The sequence below is a fragment of the Leptinotarsa decemlineata genome, unplaced genomic scaffold (assembly GCF_025532065.1).
Source record: "Leptinotarsa decemlineata unplaced genomic scaffold, Ldec_3_MD MMD2_tig00078422_RagTag_RagTag, whole genome shotgun sequence".
In the NCBI taxonomy this organism is placed as follows: Eukaryota; Metazoa; Arthropoda; class Insecta; order Coleoptera; family Chrysomelidae; genus Leptinotarsa; species Leptinotarsa decemlineata.
Window position 1 is genome coordinate 16,869,300 of NW_027412747.1, and position 11,538 is coordinate 16,880,837.

Here is an 11,538-nt window from a genome sequence, read left to right on the forward strand (position 1 = left end):
AATATTTTTCAAGTACTATACATTATCTTGCATATTTAATATTCAAACATTGATTTTGAAAATCTGTGGGTTGGATAATCGCCATTCAGAATTTTTCATAGTTATTTGTTTATTTTTGATATAGTTTGAGACATGCGATATTGAAAAACTGACTGAAAGTTATTGTACTAGTTTATTTGATTTATTGTAATAATTCATGTGATGAATTCAGAAATACAAAATGGTTTTTCACAATAAGTTTTGTTTACCAGAACAAACGTAATCCGTATTTTAGCGCACATCTTATTCAACAGGCTATTTTGAACGCAATGCATCAGTTGCACGAACATTTTTTTGGCACAAGTACCTTACGACTTGTCACATTGGCAATGGCATAGGGGACACTAAGAAAAGGTTATTTATTTTCATTCACAGTTACAGTTGGAGCTGCATAAAATACATACACCAGGTGTATATTTAGAACTATTTCAGGAGCAAACAATTCGATTGTTAAAACAGGCACATTCGAGTAATTCTCAGAAGGCATTGGAGGCAAACTTTTGAGTACCTATTCGGACAAAATTGACAGTTTCGACTGTCGAATATAGATAATCGACAGTTTAAACTATCGAATATGACAAATCGTTAGATTGAACAGTTGATTATGGATATGGATTATGGAAAACAGTTGAAACTATCGACTACCTGTATTCGAAGGTTAAACTGTTCAGTATTCGAACATAATTAAGAGTTTCCACTGTCGGTTATAGTTAATCGACAGTTCAAACCATTGAATATGATATGCCGATAGTTTGAACTGTCGATTATGGATAATCGTTAGTTGAAACTATCGACTATTTGTCTTCGACAGTTGAACTGTTGATTTTTTTGACAATATTGCCAGTTTTAACTGTCGAATATAGCTATTCGACAGTATACACTATCGAATATGACAAATCGACGGATTCAACAGTCGAGTATGGGTAATCGACAGTTGAAACTATCGACTATCTGTATTCGACATTAAAACTGTTGAATATTTGGACAGAATCGATAGTTCAAGCTATTGAATATGGCATGCCGATAATTTGAATTGAGGATATTGGATAGTTAAAACTATCGACTATCTGTCTTAGACAGTTAACTGTTGATTTTTCTGACAAAATTGCCCGATTTAACTGTGGAATATAGGTATTCGACAGTTCGAATTATTGAATATGACGAATCGACAGATTGAACAGTCAACAGGATAATCGACAGTTTAAACTATCGACTACCTGCATTCGACATTGAAACTGTTGAGAATTCGGGCAAAATTGAGAGTTTTGATTGTCGGATATAGGTAATCGACAGTTCAAACTATTGAATATGACATATCGATAGTTTGAACTGTCGATTATGGATAATCGATAGTTAAAACTATCGACTATCTGTCTTCGACAGTTAGACTGTTGATTTTCCAGACCATTGTCGGTTTTAACAGTCAAGTATGATTAATCGACAGTTGAAACTATGGATTATCTGTATTCAACATTAAAACTGTTGAGAATTTTGATATAATTGAGAGTATCCACTGTCGGATATACGTAATCGATAGTTCAAACTATTGAATATAGCATGCCGATAATTTGAACTGTTGATATTGGATAATTGAAACTATCGACTATCTGTCTTAGACAGTTTGAATATTGATTATTCCCGCAAAATTGCCAGATTTAACTGTCAAATAAAGGTAATCGATAGTTTGAACTATTGAATATGATGAATCGACAGATTGAACAGTCAATTATGGATAATCGACAGTTGAAACTATCATCTACCTGTATTCAACATTGAAACTGTTGAGAATTCGGACATAATTCAGAGTTTCCACTGTCGGATATAGGTAATCGACATTTCAAACTACTGCATATGTACTGTCGATTATGGATAATCAATAGTTGAAACTATCAACTATCTCTCTTCGACAGTTGGACTTTTGATTTTTTTGACAACATTGTCAGACTTAACTGTTGAATATAGGTAATCGACAGTATAAACTATTGAATATGACAGTTGAAACTATCAATTATCTGTATTCGACATTGAAACTGTTGATAATTTGGACATAATTGAGAGTTTTCACTGTCGGATATAGGCAATCTATCGCTTAAACTATTGAATGTTGCATGTCGATAATTTGAATTGTGGAAATTGGATGATTAAAACTATCGACTATATGTCTTATACAGTTCAACTGTTGTTTATTCCGTCAAAATTACCAGATTTAACTGTCAAATATAGGTATTCGACAGATTGAACTATTCAATATGACGATTCGACAGATTGAACAGATCTTGAAATATGCAGGTACGTTCTTTGTATAGCGTAAATGAGCACCAAAAAAGGGAATCAGGAATTTCCACCCTCAAGGGGGAAAATAGAGGTTTAAAGGTTGTAGATATTGAATTTTGTGAGAGTTAACGTATTCAAAAAACACTTTCTTGTCAGATTTTCACTAAAGAGTTTTACAAAAAAGGCGTTTTTGTAAAACTGTTTAGTGAAAATATCTCAATAAAGTGTTTTTTGAATACGTTAGATATAGATTTTCATCAAGTACCGGCCAATTCCATCATATTTCTTCAGTTTTGAAGTTGGAAACCTGAAGTTTTGGGTTAATAATACAAATATTATAACTATTTGTTTAAAATGGTCTGTCACGAAACTTAATGTGACTTAATGTAACTAGTCAGAAATAAACGAGGGTCTCTGTCGCTCTCTCTGTAGCTTTCAAGCAGGCAACTAGATGTGTTGCATGGTTTTGATTTGGGGCTCATCTCTGGACTTCAGTATTCAGAGATAATGTTTTTATTGAAATTGATAAAACCACGAGTTTTAGGAAGCTTAACCTAATGGAATTAACCACATTTATTAATAAATTGTGGTCTAGTATTCTTGCTTGGCACAAAGAATGACACGTATTTCACCAAATTATTTATATCATTACTACTTTTTACTGATCGTAAAAATTCGGCAGTCACGCATATAAAGCACGTATTAGAAAGTGAAACTCATAACAAGTACATATCATGAATACACAATGAAATGACTATTTGTTCGCATGTAAATGTGTGCGTGTGTGTTAATAAAAAAAATACTGCCAGTTCATCATAATGATGTATCTGTTTCAGTTTTGAACTGTATCATTTGTTCCAGACTTCCGTGTCTTGAAAAATAACGTTTTCTTAGGTTAGTAGAGGCCAGGTTTTCTAAACTGGCTTTTTTACTTTCCAAAATATTGTATATCAAATCTCATCTGCAAATAAATGGAAACTACTTCATTTGTAGTGAGTACAGTTTGGCAAATCTAGCTGTGCCTTTGAATATTGGATGTGCAGTAGATCAGCCGGCGGAGTGTGAGGTGAGCTCATCAACATCGGGAAACTCGTGTAGTGAACACCGTGTTAGTACAGTAAGTGGAGAAATCATTCTGTAGAGTGAAATGTGAGGTATTTGTTGTCTTTAAAAATGTTTTCGAAGAATGAACTGAAAAACCAAGTTCCCAGTGGACGAAACAGATAAATTGCGAACAACGTTACTGAGATTTATGCATGTGGAAACAACGGCAGATGAAATGAAAATTCCTACTGCGAAGTGAGAAGTAATAGTAATAATAAGTGAAATTGTAACCAATATTGTATTTCAAGAATTTTCAAGAATGAGTAGCTGACCGAAATATCTAATCAGATACGAAAAACATGAAAAAAATGAGAAAGAAATATTTTCAACTCCAAAGGAATTTCAAAATTGTGACGGATAATGCCATATCGTTTCTATATCAAAGAGAAACAAGTTCTTACAACAGTCCTTGTTGGAAGACCCTATATATTTGTACTTCGCACATGGAAATCTTTCAAGACCTACTCTACTGTATTTAATATGTATTTGAATTGTTATATACATTCATGGAAACTCTTAATGTTATAGTTCAAGTAAAAGATATGGTGCAACCTACCTTCCAACAGCTCCCCTTTAATAATATAGTCAGGGAGCTAACTAATTTCGTTATTCAATAATCATTTCTCATTATATAAGAATCACAATAACTATATAATATATTTATATATATATATATATATATATATATATATATATATATATATATATATATACATATATATACATATATATATATATATATATATATATATATATACATATATACATATATATATATATATATATACATATATATACATATATTATATATATATATATATATATATATATATATATATATATATATATATATATATATATATATATATCTGTGAGGTTGCAGTCAATAGCTGGGATGTTACAAAGAAAACTCTTTGTTATATGTCAAGCTTTCGGTATATTTCACACCTTCGTCAGGACAACTACAATAATAAGATTATATATCTTGTAAAAAATATATAAATATGGAGAACTTACTAACGTGAGAATAAAATATGAAATGGTTCAAAAACAGATAGAAAAACATTAAATAATGACAGTTGATAACAATTTTTGGCTGACAATGTCAATTGGGAAAATTCTGAATGATACTCGAATTACTAGATCTTTTATTTTCTTCATCATATTTCAGTAGGTACGTGGAAATTTTGCTAAGACTATCAATATCAGTTCGTTCATTCATTGAATGTTCTTCGTTATTAATATGTATCATTTCCAAAAATATTCTTTTAGTTGTATTGGTTTCTCTATCTAAAATATTTGGATTTTCAAAATTCATTATATGATCCTCCAAATTAACATGTTCTGTTAATGCACAAGAATTAACATTTCGTCTACAGTCGCTCTTATGGGAAGTGATGCGACTACTTAGAGGTCTAGATGTTTGTCCTATATATTTACAAAATTTACACGTACCTACTGAAATATGATAAAGAAAATAAAAGATCTAGTAACTCGAGTATCATTCAGAATTTTCCCACTTGACATTGTCAGCCAAAAATTTTTATCAACTGTCATTATTTAATGTTTTTCTATCTGTTTTTGAACCATTTTATATTTTATTCTCACGTTAGTAAGTTCTCCATATTTATATATTTTTTACAAGATATATAATCTTATTATTGTAGTTGTCCTGACGAAGGTGTGAAATATACCGAAAGCTTGACATATAACAAAGAGTTTTCTTTGTAACAGCCCAGCTAGAAATACAAAATTTAAGTCAAATTTACAATTATATTTCAACTTTTGATAAATAAAATTGAACAAATAATTTCAATATCATATTACTAATAATTTTTCACTTACACTTACATTTAAATCTCACTGTATGTGTAAATATTATAATAATCACATTTTCTCTGGTGCTGTAACAAAATTTTTGACGTCAAATTTTGCATTTGACTTTTCGTTTTTATGTTTGGATTTATATGCCTTTTTTTATATTTTATACTAACTTTGGTGAGTTTTTGTAACATTTCTATTACTGTATAATATTCACATGATCTATATATATATATATATATATATATATATATATATATATATATATATATATATATATATTTCAATATTAAATTCTACAAAAAGGATTTGAAGCTTTATATCTTTTATTAATTATCTGCGAGCGCTTTCGACAGTTGGTAGTACTGTCATCATCTGGCACTCCTCAAACTGCAGTTTGCAAACTGCAGAGAACATTTTATCTCGCACTAATACACTCCCAGTTATCATATGGAATATTAGAATGGGGTGGCGTAGCTCCATGTAATCTTCATAATTTAAACGTTATACAAAAGTGGATTCTGAGGATAATTTACAGGAAAAATATTAGGTACTTATTCCAGTGATTTATTATTTCTGGAAAATGGCATTTTTGATATAAGACAAATCTTCACTTATCGGATTCTAATCAATATCCATAGAAACAAAATAAAACTACAAGCCATTGAACATCATCACAACACGAGAACCAAAAGTAGATATATCAATGAAACGACATGTGGAAAAATTATCGGTCAAAGGTCAGTGGAATTTTCAGCACCAAACGTTTATAATCTACTTCCTGATGATATAAAAAAAGTTAAATCGTATAAATCCTACAAACTCCATGTGAAAAAGTGGTTGAAGTGTACAGATAAAAAAGTTTTCAACGATCTCGTAGACATAAATCTGTTACGCTAACTTACCAGTAACATACATCAGACCAAATATTTATTTGTATGAATTATAAGAAAAAAGGAACTGAATTTAACATTTCCATAAAAACTTCCCGAAATTGACATTATCCAACCGAGTTTTTGATTTTCCCTAATTCTGACATATTTCCCGATAAAAACAAACTTCTCAAAATTAACTAAACCGATGTTGATAATTTCAGCACTCAGGCAGTTATATTCCGATATTTATTCAGAAACTACTTCAACTGTATTCATTCACTTCATCATAACCGCAAACATTCAGGCAAAAATTTTGAATTTTGAATTGTATTTTTCTATAATTTTAAATTGTATTTTTGTATAGATTTGTTAACTCAATAAATGTCACGCACAGGCTCTACGCACTTCAGTGACTTCTCATGTTCATTTCTGTGCTTGTCATATGTTCATCTTTCATCTTTTTATGAATTTTTTTGAAATAAATATTATTATTATAATTATTATGTCAAACCATGCAGTTTTTCGGAGAATTGGGCATGAAGCGTGTGGCAGTGAAGTTCGTTCCTAAATTGCAGAATTTTGAAAATAAACCGTCGCATGAGCTTTGCTCAGAAATTGTTGAATGAAGTCAACGGCGGTCCAGATTTGCTCAAAAGGGTCATCATTTCAATCGTTCAATCGTCCTAATGGTAAAGCCCAAGAGAGCCAAGACCAAAATAAGTACGTCAACTTCGATCAAATGTCAAGATTTTGCCCATTTTTTCTTCGACTACCGTTACGTAGTGCATCGGAAGTTCTTGCCACATGGTCGTACGGCCAATAAGGAGTATTGTCATACCTTGATTGCGAGAAGCAATACAAAGAAAACGTCCGGTATTGTGCTCACTTGTCATTGCTTGTTCCTGATTTTTTGGCAAAAAACAACACTGTAATTATGTCTCAGCTACCGTATTCTCCAGATTTGAAACCATGCGACTTTTTCCTTTCCCAATATTGAAGAGACTCGTGAATCGACTGCATTTTACGACGATTGAGGAGATATAAACCGAATCGTTGGGAGAGCTCAGAAACATATCAAAAAGAGAACTGGAGGAGGACTATCTGAGGGGGACTACTTTGAAGGAGACTTCCATACCCACTTTGATGTTCAAAGAAATAGTCACACAATTGAATGATTGAAATTGATGATTGAATATAGATTAGTTAGCTTGAGCATTTTGTGCATATTATAATTGTCCTTCATACTACATTGTTTCAAATTCGATTCTCACCATTGGGATTTCGGAAACTATGAGAGAAACGAAGATGGTTAAATCAGGGCAAAGTTGCGCATTTTCCTGACTAACAATATGCCGTTGAGAAAATTCTGAAATTCCGGGTATGCCCGGAGATATCCGGAAAAAAAAAGAAATTTCGGATAATGGTTTTCATTTTTTATGGCATTATTTTTCCAGATTTGCTATCCGACGTTTCGTCTTCCGGCCATCATCATCAACTTTATTTTTTCTTATGGGCGCTACATTGGATTCTTTCTGTTTTGAATAGAACCAGATTTTACTTTTTCTATGATGTATCATAATAAGTAATCATTCTTTTTCGAAAAATTGGAGATATTATTGAAGAACATTAATTGTTATTATAATAGGCTTTGACTTTGATATTTCTAAATTTACCTTTCAATTTCACGAATGAAGAAAAAAGATATAATACAAATGTATTACAAATACGATTGAAACAGTGTTAGGACATCGGAAATGTATTTAAACTCGAATCCCTAAAGACAAAAACTACATCGAACTATGTTCAAGTTATTGAATCAAAATCTCACTGAGTTTGGTTGATTTGAAAAGCCGAGGAAAAAATGGTAGCGGCCATAAGAGAAAATACAGTTGATGATGGTGGCCGGAAGATGAAACGTCGGTCAGCAAATCTGAAAACACCATTATGTAGCAGGGGAAAAGTGGCAATGTGAAAGTTCAATTCATTTTCAAATCCTTCGAAAAATAAAGCCAGAAAAAATTAAAACCATTTTCCGAAATTTCTGTTTTTTCAGGATATCTTCCTCAACGGCATATTGTTAGTCAGGTAAATGCGCAACTCTGCCCCAATTTATTCATCTTCCTATCTCTCACAGTTTCCGATTTCCCAATGGTGATATTCGAATTTGAAACACAAATTAGTGGGTTAGGAACTATCCCTAAGTTAAAATTATAGCGTGACAAAATTAATGCAAGCTGCCTCACAAACTGATTTTACACGTATACTGAAGAGAAGATGTAATTGAGGGTGTATTCATCAATTCACATTGATAGTTGAAAAATACAGGGTCTTTCATGACGAGCGTTCGTTAGGAATATATGGAGAACGATTCAAAATAAAAACTTGAAATTTTGTGGTATAGTCTATCCATTCCCAATTAGAACGGCAATAAAAATGAGACTACAGCCAGCTAGACTGGCTGAATACTAATTTTTTGTCCGTTTCACAATATTTTTTTATCAGTGCCGTGTCAACAATAGATTAAAAAGCGGACAAATTAATTTGCAGGTAGTGGTTCCACAAGTTAATTACCGAAAAATCAATTAGGATAATCATCATTTAACAAACAAAGTCTACATCGGACCAAAAAACTTCAGGTATATAAACAGCTAACTCTTCTATTTACATTCAGTATCAATTTGCTTCTCCTGAAGATCCTAACCTTGTTAGCGAAACGCGCGTCGAGTGCAAAAATATCAGTTGCTGATCTCTAGAAAAAGTTTTCAGCTTTTACACCAAAGGTTCCAATCTCATCGTTTAAACCGATTTTTGTGAAAGTCTTAGTGTTTTTGGGTACTTTCATCAATATGGCTTTCTGGAGACCTTTTGAAACAAATGATAACATTACGTGTGAGGAATCTGTGTCAATCAACAGGGATTCGGAATTTGAAAATAAGGACTTACATGTTCAAGTTCAGCGAGTAATTTTAAATATTCATGAATGCTTGAAAAGGGAAAACTGTCACACTTCACAGAATGCTATTGTTAATAGAATATGTGAGTTAACGAAACTATCTCGTTCGACAGTTCTTCGAGTCATTAAAATAGGGGATGTCATTGACCATGCAATGAAACGAAAGCAAAGGAATGAAAAATTCGCAAACGTTGATGGTGCTAGAAAAGATGTGATTCGGCAAACAATTTATGGTATATCCAAAAAAAATTAAGTCCCAACCTTGGAAATGATTTGGTATAAATTACTCGACTATCCCGATTACAATTACAAATCTTTAGAAACTCTACGAGGTGTCTTATTGTCTTGTGGTTTCAAATATAAAAAATTGAACAATCGGATGGTCATAATGGAATCGACACGTATTGTTCAACTCCGACAAGAATATTTGAGGCGAATGAAAAGCTACCGAGAATCCAGCAGACATATAATCTACCTCGACGAAACTTGGTTTGACACCCATAATGGCAAATATGGCTGGGTAGACGAAACCAAGTATTGTGCTTTGAACACACCTTCTTCAAGGGGAAAACGTGTTATAATTTCGTATGCCGGGAATGAAAGTGGTTTCGTACCTAACGCTTTGCTTCTGTCGCCCAAAAATATAATAGATTCGTCTGCTGATTACCACGAAGATATCACTGCGGCTGTATTCGAAACCTGGTTCAGTGAGCAGCTTCTCCCAAATATTCCTCCAAACTCGGTTACTGTTATGGATAACGCTTCGTATCATTCTCGGTTATTGACTACAATACCAAACAATAACACAAATAAAGCAGATATTGTTGATTTCATGCGAAATCATGACATGGAAATACCCGAAAATATTCCAACGAAAAAGGTACGACAATAAAACAACGTAATTTCAATAAAGAGTATATTATTGATTCGATGTGTGAAACACGTGATCATATTCTCTTGAGTTTGCCTCCATACTATTGTGTGTTCAATCCAATTGAAATGGTTTGGACCACAATGAAAGACAGCTTGCGGAAATGTAATCAGTCACCGACTTTGAATGCTGTAGTGCTTGACAATATAAGGCGAGTGGTGAATGAAGTAGGTAATAGTGATGTGTGGAAGAACTGTGTGGCCCACGTTATGAAAGAAGAGAACAAATATTATGTGCAAAGTTCCATAAATCCGATCGTTATTCAACCCGATGATGATTCCACCTCATGCGAATATAGCGAAGAATAATTTTGATTTTTCTAGCAATTTTGTTGGCTTCTATTATTTTGTGAATACATGTTTGACGAGAAGATTGTGAGAATTAGTAACTGAAAAACTACCACTGAAAAATAATTTACCGACGCCTATGTCGAGGCGGGAATTCCTTCTCTGTGCTGTTCCAATTGGTATTGGAAATACCATAGTGGGTTTGACAAAATGGGCTTCTCAACTAGAATATTTTCAACTTCCGGTCTCTTTATGTTATACCGGAAGTTGTGGGTAACTTCCTTATTTCAAATGGAAGACCCTGTGTTTTATTACAGTTTTGAATTTCTTTGAAAAATTAGACAGTTACAGCACCAATCCGGAAAAGTCATAACCCCTAGACAGTAACAGGTGAAAATGTGAAATTTCACAGAATCACACCTTGAGCATCAAGTCATGAACAGATCCATCGAATTTTCAAAAAATAATTTACAGAGTGGTCGAAATTTCCACCTTAGACATAACATCGAGAAAATTGATGAAACACGATTTTTTCAAATGGAAACCAAACACTATTCTAATAATTTTGAATACTACGAAAAAAAAGATATCAAATTCATGAAGAATGTCCTATATTGCTTCCAATGATTTACATTTCAAGTATTTCCCAAAATCGGACATATCTTGCCAGGGGTGTATTTTAGGTATAAGACATTCTTCACGAAAAAAAAAAAATCTCACATTCTCAACTGTTACTGTCTATGAGTTATGATTTTTTCGGAGTGGTGCTGTAACTGTCACATTTTTTAGAAAAAAAATTAATATCTCGTAAACTAACAAATTTGGGTATAGTCATTGTTATACAAAGTGGGCCTAAAAAGTGCTGAGAAATTAAAAAATGTAATAAAATACAGAGGTTTCCATTTGAAATAAGGAAGTTGCCCTCAACTTCCGGTATAATGGAAATAGACTGAAAGTTGAAAATATTTCAGTTGAGGCCATTTTGTAAAACCCACTACCACAAAATTTCAAGATTTTATTTTGAATCGTTCTTCATATATTTCTAACGAACGCTCGTCGTGAAAGACCCTGTATTTATTTGAGATATTACCATTAGAAGGCATCTATCATTGCTGATCGAAGCCGAGTCGGGTTGCCGGCGGTATAATATTGCAACCCAATACACTAATTTCTTTCATTCTTTCAGATCTGTCAAGACAGAGGGCTATAAAATCAGAATGCGGAAGCACTGGGGCCGACATAAATGAATATTTA